The sequence below is a fragment of the Diabrotica undecimpunctata genome, chromosome 1, assembly GCF_040954645.1.
Source record: "Diabrotica undecimpunctata isolate CICGRU chromosome 1, icDiaUnde3, whole genome shotgun sequence".
In the NCBI taxonomy this organism is placed as follows: domain Eukaryota; kingdom Metazoa; phylum Arthropoda; class Insecta; order Coleoptera; family Chrysomelidae; genus Diabrotica; species Diabrotica undecimpunctata.
In genome coordinates, this window is record NC_092803.1 from 181,108,901 (window position 1) to 181,125,781 (window position 16,881).

At 33.4% G+C, this 16,881-nt stretch overlaps 1 protein-coding gene and 1 pseudogene across 1 annotated transcript in view; one reads left to right on the forward strand and one right to left on the reverse strand.

The window, feature by feature from the left end:
- wgn (Tumor necrosis factor receptor superfamily member wengen) overlaps positions 1-16,881 on the reverse strand; it is a 228,856-nt gene that overhangs the window by 207,096 nt on the left and 4,879 nt on the right. The gene's annotated exons all lie outside the window — the stretch shown is intronic.
- Positions 49-4,333, forward strand: LOC140442513 (E3 UFM1-protein ligase 1 homolog; annotated as a pseudogene).

Genomic DNA, 16,881 nt, shown 5'->3' on the forward strand with positions numbered 1-16,881 from the left:
AGCTCTTTTATTTGCAGTATAATTGATATATTTGGATTAGGTGTGACGTTTAAACACAATTGCAAAAACATTTCTTAGTCCATACTCCATATGGTTAATTTTGTTTACTAGTAAAGTAATTTTCTTTAAATTATTTAAATTCTCCTGTTTGTTTGAAAAATGGCAGATTGGAAAGAGGTCAAACGTTTAGATGCAGATTTTCAAAAAGTGCAGCTCAAGAGTTTTGCGACTCAAAAGTTATCTGAAAGGAACTGTATACAAATCATACAGTATACTCCCTCTATAACGAACACGGTTATTACGAGGTTTCGCTTATAACGAGGTACATTAGATGTCCCGTGAAATTTCTATTGAACTATAACCCTCTATAGCGAGGTAAATTTGCTTATAACGAGAGAAAATAAGATTGAAAAACGTGTTTTTTACGTTTTGGCCCGGCCGTAGCTATAAATAAATACCCTTTTTAACTGCGGGCCGCCCACAATAAACTTCTTACAATTTATGATTCTTAGTCGGAAATGTAAAATTTATGATTCATAAGTGTCATTGTAGGGGATTGACCATTCACATCTAATAATATGGGTCCTAATAGACAAGATGTGAAAGTGTTTTAAAGGTTGTCAGAAACTTTATCCAAGGACAAAACGCAAATGAAGAAGCATAAAACTGTTTCACATCTTTAGAAAATATGATAGATAGAATACTGGACAATTTAAAGCTTGAAAATACGCTTTATACATATTTACAGAATACAGATTTTTTGTTTTAACGTATATCATTGACAATAAAAGTAAACAACTCTTTTTTGTTTTAATACATTTCATTGACAGTAAAAGTAAACAACTTTGTTTTAAAAACGCCATTCAAACAATATTTATTAGCATCTTATATTGCTCCGAATGGCTTCACTATAGAAAGTTAATGTTTTAGAAAACTACAATTCATATGTATGCACAGTATTATTGTTGTTGGATATAACGAGATCCGCTTATAACGAGGTAATTAGTCTGCCATTTCAGTTCTCGTTATAGAGGGAGTCTACTGTATCATGGTTAGAACAAAAATGGTAGATCTGATATTTACCAGCGATGGTAAGGAATATCTTACACCTGCTCAGTTAGTATCAGATATAAAAAGAGAATTATATGACCACAATGGTAGAATACATTTAGACCAGTTATCTAAGATCGTAAGTGTAGATTTGGCACACATAAATTCTCAACTAAATGATATTTTAAAAAGCAATAAGGATATACAGTCAGTATTGGGACAACATATTGATAGCTCATATATACAGAGAATAGTCGGAGAAATGAATGAGAAGTTAGTTGAACAACGGCAGATCAGTATTGGTGACTTACCAATTCAGTATGACACAGAATCTTTTATTGCCAGAAGAAAAGCTAAAATCAAGAGAGCTAGCTCTAACCGGCTTAACTAGGCCAACACCAATATCTTCTATTTTAAACCAAATTGATTCCAGTGATAAGTTGTTTTTCTCTCTTTTTGATCAAACTGTTAGTTATGGATCTTTAACTGGAAGAATGGCCAGTGCTCAGTATATCCCGGATATTTATGCCAGGTCTCAGAATGAATGGGTAAACCTTTTCTACAAACAAAATAATTACCTTGAGAATTCACTATGAATTTTGACCAGGATGAACGGCATGTGGAATGCAATTTTAGACAAGGCGCTCACCAACGTGGCAACCAAATGGCGTGGCAATGGCGAACAAGTGTTGTGGTGTCCCAGTGGCAGGTCAAATGTATAAATATATGTAGTCGCATGTGCGACCTTTCGATATGTGCGACTACATTATGTTTATAAAGGTTTAACAATTCAATCTGCCACTGGGACACCACAGCACTCACTCGCCATTGCCACGCCATTTGGTTGCCACGTTGGTGAGCGCCTTGCCTTAGATTCCCTTGCTGAGTAATTTATCCAGCTGTTTGTTTCGCAAGTTTTAGGAAACACAGTGGTAAAAATTTGAATTCGGTTTCGCTAGGTAGAAATCGTTTGATTTCTCTTTTTGTTTTTAGATGGCGTAGTTACGTCCGTATATAGTTATTTTGATAACTATTGTCTAGAACGGGAGAGATTTTTGTTTTGGTTCAGAGCAGTGGCTATACTGTTCTGAGGAGACCTAAAGAGGTCGAAATACGTATAAGCGGCTGTCGCTGCCCTGTATCGAAACAAAAATCTAATACCGTCATTATGTTTTATTACTTACTTCGTTTGGAGTACCAGAGACTGAATTCACTACGAATTTTGACCAGGATGAACGGCATGTGCATTGCAATTCTAGATTCCCTTGCCGAGTAATTTATCCAGCTGTTTGTTTCGCAAGTTTTAGGGAACACAGTGGTAAAAATTTGAATTCGGCGTCGCTAGGTAGAAATCGTTTGATTTCTCTTTTTGTTTTTAGATGGCGTAGTTACGTCCGTATATAGTTATTTTGATAACTATTGTCTAGGACGGGAGAGATTTTTGTTTTGGTTCAGAGCAGTGGCTATACTGTTCTGAGGAGACCTAAAGAGGTCGAAATACGTATAAGCGGCTGTCGCTGCCCTGTATCGAAACAAAAATCTAATACCGTCATTATGTTTTATTACTTACTTCGTTTGGAGTACCAGAGACTGAATTCACTACGAATTTTGACCAGGATGAACGGCATGTGCATTGCAATTCTAGATTCCCTTGCCGAGTAATTTATCCAGCTGTTTGTTTCGCAAGTTTTAGGGAACACAGTGGTAAAAATTTGAATTCGGCGTCGCTAGGTAGAAATCGTTTGATTTCTCTTTTTGTTTTTAGATGGCGTAGTTACGTCCGTATATAGTTATTTTGATAACTATTGTCTAGGACGGGAGAGATTTTTGTTTTGGTTCAGAGCAGCGGCTATACCGTTCTGAGGAGACCTAAAGAGGTCGAAATACGTATAAGCGGCTGTCGCTGCCCTGTATCGAAACAAAAATCTAATACCGTCATTATGTTTTATTACTTACTTCGTTTGGAATACCAGAAACTGCATTCACTACGAATTTTGACCAGGATGAACGGCATGTGGAATGCAATTTTAGATTTACTTGCCGAGTAATTTATCCAGCTGTTTCTTTCGCAAGTTTTAGGAAACACAGTGGTAAAAATTTGAATTCGGTTTCGCTAGGTAGAAATCGTTTGATTTCTCTTTTTGTTTTTAGATGGCATAGTTACGTCCGTATATAGTTATTTTGATTACTATTGTCTAGGACGGGAGAGATTTTTGTTTTGGTTCAGAGCAGTGGCTATACCGTTCTGAGGAGACCTAAAGAGGTCGAAATACGTATAAGCGGCTGTCGCTACCCTGTATCGAAACAAAAATCTAATACCGTCATTATGTTATGTTTAATTACCTTGAGTTTAATGCTCTTTCACGCCTTGGACCAAACGGACCAAAAAACATATATTAAAAAACAGCTTGCCAATCAAGATTATCCAATTCTCAATTCTTGCATAGTATCTGATACTGATGAGTGCATAGCTAGCAAGTAATTAATAGATTTACAGATTAATTTACTCTCATTATTTAATCAAACAGATCAAGAAATGATTCTAGACTTAGTATTAAATAACCAAAAACGTTCTCAAACCGTTCTCTTGGAGAACTACGTCTTTAGTAAAGCATTCATTGAGAAACTAGTTAAAGGTTGTGAAAATTAAATTTAAGAAAAAGCCAAGTATACTGTAGAAAGTGGAAAGTATTAGCAGTATCATATCAGTGTTCAAACATCTTCAGCTAAAACACAAAAAGTAGAAGACGTAGAAGAAAAGGTTGACAAAAGAGAAGAAAGGAGGAGGACAGCAGCTGGCGGCAAAAGCGGTGGAGAAACCCAAGGTAAAAAAATGAAAACTAAATCTACAAAAAAGTAGAGACCTGCTCAAAGAAACAACTCAGAAAGTGATGGAGACTTGGCTGAAGAGAAAATAGTGTTGGAAATAATTAAATTTGATGATAATAAAAGTACATTGCAACTTTCGCTCGAAGAAGAGAGAGTACAGGAAGATATCTTAGATGAAATTGTGAACTATTTGCTTCCAAAATCAAACTAAGATGCTATACAAGTTGCAGCAAAAATTTTCGCTAGTACCATTACTGATCGTAGGGCTAATCGTCGTCAAACTCACAATGAAATTCAAAACAAATTGAATGCTTTTATCGAAGATGTTCGACTGTTTGATAAAGGTTTAAAATATATTTGGACAGTTACTACGTTATCAGATCAAATCAACTATTTAGCATTTCTTTTCACTCAGTTAATTACCTTTACTATTTTACTCATTATTACTAATTAAAAATAGCCTCCATAGCAAAGACTCACTTTATCTTGTAATAATTTGTTTACTATTTTGTACTGCGATTGTATTATTTTGATGTAACTCTTTCGTACTATTATTATCAGTAGATGTTATTCAAATTAGATTTTATACGGTATTGTATTTTTAAATTATATATTTACCGTTGTGAAAAGTAAACCCCGGTTAACAAATACATATGAAATATAAACTTTAGTTTAATTTTCTTGCCTCTAATTTTCTGTTGATTGGTGTCGACATCTAATAGATTCCTTCCTTATAACTTGTGTTGATATATTTCAACTGTTATCGAAATGTGTTTGAAATGAATGAGGAAATTGAAAAAGCCCTGTTTATTGTTTTAGAACGCTACTTTCAATTTGTACCCGTTGACTATGAACGTACCTAGGTAATAAACACCAGCGTACACATGTATGTTTATAGGAAAATGATTATTATTAGATTTATTATTGCAGATGTTTGATTATAGGATCTGAACTGGGTATTGCAAGGTTTGATTTACTATAGCAATATTATGTTGTGTAAAAGATGCAGTTATATAAGATGTCTTCGATATAGACCACTTGCTTTATTGTTTTCAGGCTTACACTTTGCCGATATTTGATAGTAGGAGAGGAAGGGAGGGAGAGAGTGTGTGTGAGAGAGAGAAAGAGTTATCGTTATCTTTTGAAAAGTGGTTCGTAGAACATAAAAACCAAATTTAGTACACAAATTAGCTACTCCCCAAATTCTGTACGGTAAAATCTAAAAAAAAATCGTTTTTTTTTTTCATTTAGAGTGAAATATTTTAATGTAATAATAATTTAATTGCAATATTGTTGATGGGACTTTTGTAGAGAATCAGAAAACAATTAACATCATCATCATCATCATCATCAGTGGCATTACAGCTCGTTATGAGCCAAAGCCTTCTTCAGAACAATCTTCCATTCGCCCCTGTCTCTGGCAACTCTTCTCCATGCTTTAACTCCGATGGATTTTAGATCATCCTCTATATTATCTTCATACCTAATTTTTGGTCTTCCTCTGGCTCGTCTTCCTACTGGTCTTCTTCAGTTGAAAATTTTTCTGATCGTTGCATCTTTATCTCGCCTAATTACATGTCCTACCCATCGATGGCGTGCTAATTTAATACATTTTACAACGTCAGGTTCCCCAAAACTTCTATATAACTCAAAGTTGTAGCGCCTACGCCACAAACCCTGTTCTTGGATTCCTCCATATATTTTCCTTAGAATTTTTCTCTCGAAACGTTTAAGCAATTCTTGGTCTTTCTGTGTAAGTGACCACGTTTCAGACCCGTATGTTAACACTGGCCTTATTAGTGTTTTATATATGGTAACTTTAATTTTTCTGAGTAGTTTTGGGGCCATATGTTTCCTCAAGCCATAATAGCACTTATTGGCAAGCACTATTCTTCTTTTAATTTCTTCGCTGACATTGTTGTCTTTGGTCAGCAGCGAGCCCAGGTAGACGAAGGTACCCACACCTTCCAGTTCCAGATCATCAATTAATAGTCTAGGTATCTGGTTGCCTGATCTAGTACAATACATATACTTGGTTTTCTGTGCGTTTATTTTTAATCCCATTCTAAGTGCAGACGCCCTTAGTGATCGAAATGCTTCGATCAGAGATTCTGTGGACCTCGCAATAAGGTCTATGTCATCTGCATATCCGACCACTTGTACAGATTTATTAAAGATAGTACCATTCGTATTAATATGGCACTCTCAAATTACTTTTTCTAGTGCAAGGTTAAATAAGAGACACGACAGTCCATCTCCCTGTCTCAGTCGATTTTTATAATGTTGAAATATCGTAAATCTTTCTATACAGATCTGGAAAGGTCTGGAAAAGTCGTTTTGGATTCTGACTACACTCTCTACGCCTGTGAGTGTAAGTTCCGTTAGTTGAACAAGATGAAGCGGCATTTAAAATTCCCCCATAGCCTGTAGAAGTGTTTGTCTGTTGACTGAGTCGTATGCGGCTTTGAAATCCACGAATATGTGGTGGGTGTCAACTCCGAACTCAAGCGTTTTCTCAAGAAAACAATTAACACTAACACAAAGAACACAATATTAATGCATTTTTCGCAGAGAAAAGTCGAAAAAAACGACGATTTTTTGAAAAATTCATACCTGAGGCCCTTTTAAAGTTGAGGGGCTAATTCTCTGGATAATGTTTATTTATAATAGGTTGGTTAAACAGGCACAAGAAGGACGCTGTCTTAGAAATAGTTTTTAAAATCTTAGTTTTAATATTTTGCGCCAATATTTTGGATAGCTCAGCATATTAAATGAAGTTATCTGATTTAAATTTAGAAAACATTATTAAAATTTAAAATTTATTCTTTTACTTGTATTTCTTCCACTATTATTTAATGCTCCGAACATTGCTCTGAAGGCGTTGGGGATTGAAGCAAGCGAGGAGAATTATGCTGCATGTTGCAAGTGTATCATGCGACTTATCTTATATTGTGAATAATATAATGACTACAAAGGAACAAAGGACTATCAGGAAAAGGTTTATGTAAAAGGTAATTTTTAAAATTTTGTACTAAAAGGACGTAAATACAGTTTTTATGTTTTCCGTCATTTTAAACCGCAATATAACTTATAGGTGGCGCCATACTATGATTAACAAACAAAGCTATGATCAACAAAGATATTGATCAGATAAGAAGATATGTCAATGAGGCGGTTTGGAGAATTTTTCTTCATTTTCCGTACACAAAAGTCCTCCTACTGTAATTAATTTAACTCTTCACCTGGTGAATAGACAATGACTTCATAGAAAACGCAACGCAAAGATCTAAAAGACCACCAACGACAAACTTTAAAAGACACATATTTTTAAAGGGAGACTTAACAACATATACTTATGTATATTTTTATGTAGATTTTAAGTTTACGTCAGAAAGTGTTTAAATAAAATGAAATAAAATAACCAAAAAAAAAATTAAACTAAATTAAATAAAAAAAATAAATAATAATAAATAAATAAAATAAAATAAAATGGAATTAAGTAAAATAAAATAGATAAATTGGAATAAAATAAAATAAAAAAGAATGAAATGGAGTAAAATAAAATAAAACAAAATTAAATATAGTAAAATAGAATAAAATGAAATAAAATAGAACAAAATGAAATAAAATGGAATAAAATTGAATAAAATGGAATAAGGTGGAATAAAATAGAATAAAATAAAAAAAAATAAAATAAAATAAAAAAACAAAATAAAATAAAATGGAATACAATGGAAAAACATGGAATAAAATTAAATAAAAATGAAATTACCTAGAATAAAATAAATAAAATGGAATAAAATGAAATAAAATGGAAAAAAATGGAATAACATGGAATAAAATTAAATAAAATTCAATATGAATTGAATATTAATCGTTTGGGACGAATGTACATTGGATCAAAAGACGTCATTACATTCACTGGATAGAACTTTTAAAGATATTCGTGACAATCAAAACTAAACGCATGCCTAACATCATCTAATTTGTGGCGGCACGTAAAGACGCCCCAACTGACAAATAAATGCAAGTGTTTTTGCAACAAGATCAAAGTGCAATTGTGTTTTCGAAGGAGTTGTTAGATATTGGAAATGGTAAAGACGCTATTGATACCTCGACCGGATTCATTTCATTACCCAGAGATTTCTGTTACTTAACAGACTCGAAAAAGGAGCTTATTGAACATTATTTAATTCTAAGGTGGTACGAAGTTTTCCGGGTCAGCTGGCTATTAATAATAATAATATACACATTTATAAGGTAATAATTCATTTAAAAATGATGAAGTTATGTCAAAACTTCTCAACTGTTTGCTTGTGGCATGTCTAAGTTATTTTATAATGGTTGTTTGGACGTTTCAACTTCCACTCCGGAAATCATTGACAAAAAAGATTATTTGAAAAATATAACCGCTAAACAACTTTCTGTTTATAATAACACTTCGCTATTTCGCTAAAATAATCTTTTTTATTCCTGGGAATTTCCATTAGTTTATCATGTTTAGTCTATCGAAGGCTTTATTTTAATCTATAAAGCAGACGTGAAGGTCTTGATTAATGTCAAACCATCTTTAGATAAAAACATCAAAAACAAATAGGTTTTCTCTTGTTCCTACACCGCACCGTTAGGAAAGCCCAATTTCATGTTACTAATGTCTAATGCTAGTCTGGAATGTATTCTGGCCTGTATGATTCTTAAGAGTTTATAGCGTGCGTGATATAAGACTAATATTATTCGATATTCTTTGCATTATTTTAAATTCTCCGTCGTTGGTAGACATATAAATGTCGATTTTAACATTTCTCGAGGATGATTCTTGTTGTGAACATTTTATTGCATAATCTTACTAAAATATCCAGATTTTTGTCATTAACTTTAATAATTCGCTTGATATTTGGTCCGGATCAGGAGATTTATTAGTTTTCATCGATCTTATTGCATAAATAACCTCTTTAGTAATGAATAAATTAGAGCTTAGTAGCAATAACGAATTAATGACCTTTATAATTTACCGATACAGAAGAATATCACGTGAATTAAACCAAATAATATATATATATAAAACATAAATTTTCCAATTAGAGAAGAGTTTCATTGACAACGAGAAGTGGTAGCACAGAGCGGTTTTAATGAAGTGCCAGTTTTATTGAAAAAAAAAAAAACGATTGGTAATTGCCTTTTAACGAGGTATGAACCGGCATATTCTCGGAAATTTGTATTTTCAACAAGATTTACTAGTTTTGTTGAAAAACGACGTGTAGAATACCAATAACGCATGCATAAATATCAGCTGATACGTGGCCATATTAATATTTCCAAAACGACCTGTTCATGGTTATTTATGAGCTATTCATGGTTTTTTTAAACTCACGCGAATTGATAATGTTTTAAAGAAGCCGTTGGAACTATACGTTTACGTTACGATTTGCGATGGTTATCTTGTGCAATTATGTAGTTATTATACGTGATGTATTTAGCTTGTTCATGGGTTTCTTAATATAATTAATATAATAGAATAATAATTTAAAAATGGAATCAATAAGATTGGAAACTTTGCATAGTGAAATGATTTTAAAGACATGAGAATGAAAAATCGAAAAAACTTCAAAATTTCAAAATTTTACAAATTAATAAACTTATATCAAGAAACATTCGAATTCGTTAAAGTGGTGTTTCCTAATCGGAGTTTGGATGTCATCATCCCTATCTTTAATCTATTTACCGCCACGCTGAAGAGTTTTATAGAACTTCATCTAAATCAAACTCTTAAATTTTTAATTATGACACCCTTCTTCTTCCTATACTCCTTTCTCCTCGTATCTTCCCCTATGTTATCAATCTTAGCATTTCATATCGCTGTTCCGTCATTTCGTGTCCCAGATATTGAGATATTGTAACTTTCTTATTTTTATTTATTATTTCGTTTTTTTTTGCCCATTTCTCGCAATACTTCTGTGTTCATTTTCCTCTGTGTCCATGCTATTCTAAGCATCGTTCTGTATCATCACATTTCAAATGACTGTAGCATATTTATGTGTTCTTGATTCAGTGTTAGCTTTAAAGTCCATATTCCAGTATCGAAAACACGTAACAGAGCTCTTACTCTCAGTTCTAATCTAAGGTCTTTATTGCAGAGAATTGTTTTCATTTTTACAAACGCATTTATTGCAATTTCTATCCCGGACCCTATTTCTGTTGTTTGATCATTATTTTCTGAAATCCAGGTTCCCAGTTACTTGTATTTTTCAACACTTTCTATCGGTACATCTTCCAAATGTATGTTATTTAATAAGGAACCAAGGGCGGATCCAGGACCGATTTTCTGGAAGGGGTGGACTTTTTTTTGGGAGTCGAGAAATTTTTTTAAAAATTAGGGTTAATATGGTCAGTTTTAAGGCATTTTTCATAGACTCTTAAGTGCCATAAAGACATTCAAAAGGTATCGTTATTAAAGTATTTTTATTTGTCTAGCAACGAAAAATCAGCAGCGAGTTCAACAAGTGCAAAGAAAGAAATGTATTTTAGTTTTTAAAATTAAAATAGCATAAAAAAAAGGCGAATAATATTGGTCGTTTAATGATGCACGCGGGACGTCCCGTTCCGCCCTTTGTCCAGCATTTTGTCCCGCGGAAAGGGACGGATCGCAGGAGGGGATAGCGATTTTTGTTGCGGGGCGGGAGAGCGATTTTTCTGCGGGTAAATAAATTTATTAGTCGACTACCTCGACAAAAAAATGAAATTAATACTGACCAAAACAAGGACAAATAATGCGATCTTATTAAAACTTTCTTTGCAGTCAGATCTTCTATCTTTCAAAGTGATATGGCATTAAAAACAGCCTTAGTTGCCAGGTTAGCATCAAGAGATTTTGTTTATAGAAGTCCGCTTAGTGGCAATGTTAATTTTAGTATGTCAATCAGTGACGTCATTGACACTAGAAGCTCAGATGTGCATAAAAAATTAAGCAGGTGGATGCAAGTGTAGCAGTCTTGGGATCATTCCATATTGAGATAGATATTAGTACTTTAGTTATATCTAAAATACCAGATCTAAACTGGATTACGCTTTCATGACGCTCAACTTATCTTTTTTCGCATAAACTTGTTAAATTTTGTCGGAGTATGGGGTGTGTTCTGTAACATTTCCGTTAAATTTAAGAGACCTCCAAAATTTAACTTTTAACGGTCCTCTTAAAGCTTTAGGTAACATTGACATTCTGTAAAGAAATATTACAGAGGACCGCTAAAATATATTTTTTTAGAGGAATCCTCTAAAAGGTTTTCAATCAGATACGGCAACGTCGCACGTTGATCGTGTTTAAACTACTAGTAAGGTAGAAATTGACCAAAAACTAAGTGTCGGAGGCCAAAAACTTAAAACAGAAGAAGAAATTGACAGTCTGCTTGACTTATGAAAATATATTTGTATTTCAGTTTATTTGTATTCGCGTTGGATTTATTTTCGTTAATTTCGTTCAGTTTTAAAACTTCATTTCTCTTGGCTGAAAATTTTAAAAAATGTGCTGTATTTGTATTATCATCATTATTCAATCTTTCCTTGTCCACTGCTGGATAGATATCTCACTTATAATTTTCCAGCTGTTTCGATCTTGTGCCTCTTGCATCCAATTCCTATGGCAACGTTTTAGATCGTCAGTTCAACGTGTTGGTGGACGAACTCTGCTTCCGTAGGAATCATCTCTTGGTTTCCATTCCAGTATCCGCTTTGTTCATCTGGTATCTGTCATTCGAGCCACGTGGCCTGCCCAGTTCCACTTTAGTGGAACTGGGCAGTGACCTGCCCACTTCAGTGTTACCATTCTCTCTACAGCATCAGCCACTTCTGATCTTCGTCATAGCTGGCCGTTTGGGATCTTGTGTCGCAGTGAAACGCACATCATAGCATGCTCCATTGCCTTTTGAGCCACACGGATCTTTTACATTGTTTCCCTTGTCATGGTCAACCTTTCCGCTCCGTAAGTCAACACTGGCAAAACACACTGATTAAATGTCTTTCTTTTAAGACATATTGGTATGTAGGACGATTTTAAAATGTGGTTCAACTTCCCGAAGGCTGCCCAAGTCAGTTTTTTACGACAAATTTGTGTTATATACATCATTATATACATAGATATGTATATAACGGTAAATCTATCAACAATAGCAGATTTATAGAGGACACTCTTAATCTCAGAGACTATACTAGACTTATAGACACTCCTGTATCAAGTAGTAATAGATGTGAGTGGCAAAAGTGAGCAAACATTAAACGTTTACAATCGAAATTTGTGACAGATACAACAACAATAAGAAATATTATATGTAAGAGGAATGCTGATAGAAAACTTAACAAAGATAAATATCTGCGTGTGATTGTTAACGAGAATAACGATTATACAGAACTAAGAATGAGAGTTAGTCAAACTATAATAGAAAAGTATTTAATCAAATAAGGAAAGTGCCATACAGTAGTCACCTAAGTTTACAACTGAAAGTAAGAATATTGAGGTCTTATCTATAAAGATAATTATGTACAAAATATTGTATTGTATTATTGTCCACTTTTTTCTCAAACGAATTTTTCAGATTCTTATTAGAATATAAAATAATACACTACCCATTACAAACGTAATATGATAAAGTCATAGGATATAGGAAATTGACAAAAGGCTCTTATAATTAAATTTCCCGGCAACTATCTCCCTGGATAAATCCACAAAGATAATTTTCTCGACTAATAGAACTTTGAACGGTAACAAGTCCAATTATAATACAAGTTCTTGCACGGGTCTGTTGTGAGAGATAACAAATTTAGCTTCACTGCAAATTTCTGGATTTCGGCGCTCATTTTCCGGGATCCTCTCCGTTCTGCCACACCGGGATTTAATAAGGATTACTCTGAGAATATAACACATGACTCGTGGAAAAGGATGTTTTAAAAGTTGATACGTCGGCTTTTGCTTTGCGGCGGCCGCGGACAACACGGTATGAATGCCGATAAAGCCCTACGGTTAATTATTCACGGATATCAACCTCAGCAAGAATTATACTGATAAAAAAGTATATAAGAAAAGGCGAAACAAAAATACAAGTCAGTTGGTAGGTTTCATAGTAAACAAAATACTTGCAGTTACTTTTGGCATAATAAGTAAATGCACTAGTACTTGACACTGTACCAGTAGTTGGCATTTTCCATTTTAAGCATAAATAATAAGCTTTTCCAATTATTTTTAATGTAATTATTACCATCATAGTTTACTAGTGCCATCTATACCTCTTTTCTATAACTATAGAATTATTATTTAACCTTGAAACACAAAATTCCTACCAAATTTTTGTCAGAGTGTTGTGTGAACTTCAAGTGGCAAGAAGTTTTCTAAACAAAAGTATTAAGAAGGTAAGTTTAAAAAATTATCTATTTATTGATTAAATTGTTAATGACTGTAGTTTGATATATATCACTATATTATATGAATATTAATGGTAAAAAAACTAATTAAAGGTAACATCTTGCTAATGTTTTAACTTTGTTTTATTCTCAAAACAAAATTTAGGATTGTTGTCAATTACTATCTCAATCCTGAGACTTGACAAAGAGAACCAAAGTGCGGAAATTACTAGAAGAGCAAGATTAGCAAGGCCAGGATTTGGAAAACTTAGTTGGATACTTAATAACCGCAAAATACCCCAATACTTGAGGAGCAAAGTGTTCAACCAATTCATCCTTCCTATCATGACATATGGATGTCAAACCTGGACCCTAACCAAGACAAACATGAATAAACTAGCCACAACAGAAAGAACAATGAAAAGAGCAATGTTAGGTATACGACTGTCAGATAAAAAGAGGAACGACTGGGTAAGATCCAAAACAAAAGTCGAGGACATAGCAACAAAAATTGCCAAACTTAAATGGAGCTTCGCGGGCCACACTGCTAGACAAAAAGACCAACGTTGGAATACTACAATACAACATTGGAGACCTTACGAAAGTAAACGACCAAGAGGAAGACCACAGATGAGATGGGTTGATGACATTAAAAGAATAGCCGGAACAAATTGGAAATATGTTGCTCGGGATAGAGATCGATGGAAGGAGTTGGGAGAGGCCTATGTCCAAACATGGACGACAGGAGGCTAAGAAGAAGAAGAAGAAGTCAATTACTAACACACAAATACACAAAAATACTAGTAGTTGACATAGGTGTCAACTACTAACCATTTTATATCGAGTCTGTAAAAATATAATATTGTATTGTGATTTTCATTGTACATAATGTGTATACTTATACATTTACGTGATATTTTAAATATCACGTAAATGTATCCACTATATCTAGTAGTTGACACTATGTCAACTATTGAAACACTTTGGACGTCAACTACTAAAACAAAAATTTAAATTTTCAGTTAAAAATATGCCTCCTATAAAATGACAAATGTTTCGATATACAGAAGAAGCTATGGAGAAAGCTATTCAGGAAGTACTATGTGGAAAGCCAGTTTCAACAACAGCAAAGAAGTATGGTATACCCAGGATGATTTTGTTATACAAGTCAAAAGGCAAAACTCCATGCAAAAGAAAAATGGCTCCAGAACCACACCTGAAGGAAGATCAGGAGAAGATTTTAGTGAAGTGGATTATTAATGTATCCAGAGCCAGTTTTCCTATACAACAACAGCAGCTTATAAAGGAACTGAGTAAACAGAATCCCTTTAAAGATGGGATCCCTTTAAAGAAAGGTAAGCGGTAACAAAAGAGGCCATTCAAAAATGATTCAGTGAAGTGTATAATTATTTTAGAGAGAACAACTATGAGGAGGTTCTTAATGACCCAAATCGAGTATTTAATGCAGATGAAACTGTATTTTTCGTTAACCCCAAAGGAAACAAAGTATTGGCAAGAAACGGTGACAAAACTGTTTACCAACAAAGTAATCCCGATTAGAAAGAATACCTAACAGTACTTATAACAGGTAATGCTGCTGATAAACTAGCACCACCAATGGTCATATTTAAATATGAGAGAATTCATTACAAATATTTTTGATGCGGTTTTGAAGTGGTTGACACTAAGTAAAATCTCTCGCCCTGTAATTCTATTCATTGATGGACATTCATCCCGTGTAACATTACACACTAGTAGCTTTTGCGCTGAACATGGTATTATATTGGTAGCTCTTCATCCGAATGCAACACATTTGCTTCAGCCAATGGATGTTGCTGTATTTCGTTCTTTGAAAGGGGGTTGGATAGATGCAGTACACCGGTAGCGGATTGAGAATCAGAGTTCCCCAGTTTTAAGGAAAATTCACTTGTGTCCTCTTTTGAAAAAAGTTCTAGAAGAAAGGTTAGTGTCATCAATTTTAAAAAATGGTTTCCGAAAATGTGGTTTAGTTCCCTGGGATGTTGGTGCGATTATGTTTCACAATGAGTAAATGGACATTTTAAAGAAAATACAGGAACTACAGGAAATGAAACAAGGGAAAAACTTTATAGAGAAACCTATTGATAAAGAAAAAGTAGCTCTTTTCAAAACAAGCCTAAAACGGAACAATGACAATGAAGATTTATCTCTCTTTCACTTTTACAAAAACATTTGCATAAAATACAGTCTGTTAGAAGAAGAAATAAACAATTTAAAAGCGAAACAGGGTGAGAAAGAACCAGATGATGAAGACAACATTATTGACGATTCCACTTATATTAAGGACATACCAAATATTGAAGACAACCCTAATGTTGAAGACATTTACGTAGAGGACTAACCTGATAAGCCAGCCGAAGAACAGTAGGAAATAGGTGAGTTATTAAACCAATCTGAGGCTGCAACAGATAGAAACATTTCGGAAGGTCACACTGGTCCCACTAGGAAAAATCTTCAACATAATAATTTTGCTATTATTCAAGACACTTGTGCTTGAAAAATTACCTACACCTTCTACATCAAATGAAATTATACCCTCTCCTTTTAAACGAATACTGTTTTGGCCTAAACCCAGAGTATCCTTAGTAAAAAAAGAATAGTGGAAAAAGTTCCTTCTGTGGCTAGTTCAAAAGAATGGCAAACTTATCATGAAAATAAAAAAATAAGAAGATCAAGTTTTTTGAAGAAAAACAGAAAAGAGCAGAAGAGACACAAAAGAAAAGAGAAGAAAAAAATTTTGTTAAAAAACAGAAACCGAAAGTAAAAGAAAAAAATAAAGTAACAAAAAGAAAGATTCAACAAGTGATGATATTGAATCATGGGCTGAATCTGGTAGCAGTCTTGATGATATATCTTTTGAAACAGGTGATTGCAGTGATAAGGAAAATACTGATCATGTAAATTATATGGAGGGGGATTATGTACTTGCAAAATTTCCTGGAAAGAAAAGAGAATATAAATTTGTATGTGTAATACAAAAAATTTTCAATAATTGTGAAGCAGAAGTTGTGGGCATGAATTATTGTGATGACAGTAAAACTTCATTTCGAATTAATGATAAAGATGTGGGCGTAGTAACATTTCATCAAATCATAAAAAGGATGCCCCAACCTCAGGTACTCATTTCAAGAGAAAGTTTCCAGATTTAGTGGATGTAGATGACTAAATTTCTGAATTTAAATATTTTATTATACTATAATTACATAACCTTAATAAAGTTCCCTTATAATTACATATTCTTAATAAGGTTATCAAAACATATTTGAGTGTCACTACTGACACTTTTGCAACAATTTTTGTAAATTTTATAATAAATATTTAGTACAATTGTCCAAAAATTTATTTGTTAAATATTCAGAAAGGATTAGATTACCTGAATATACATTATGTTTTTTAGTAAAGTTCAACAACATCAGTTTGAGGCTAAATAATGTTTTTTTTTTCTTAGAGAAATTTCAGATGCAGTATGACCTAGATACGAATACCTACTCGTACATCAACGTATCCAGAAAAATATACCAAATTATTTTACATAAGTACATGACTAAAGGCTCTCGAAAAATATAGAAAGCGAAT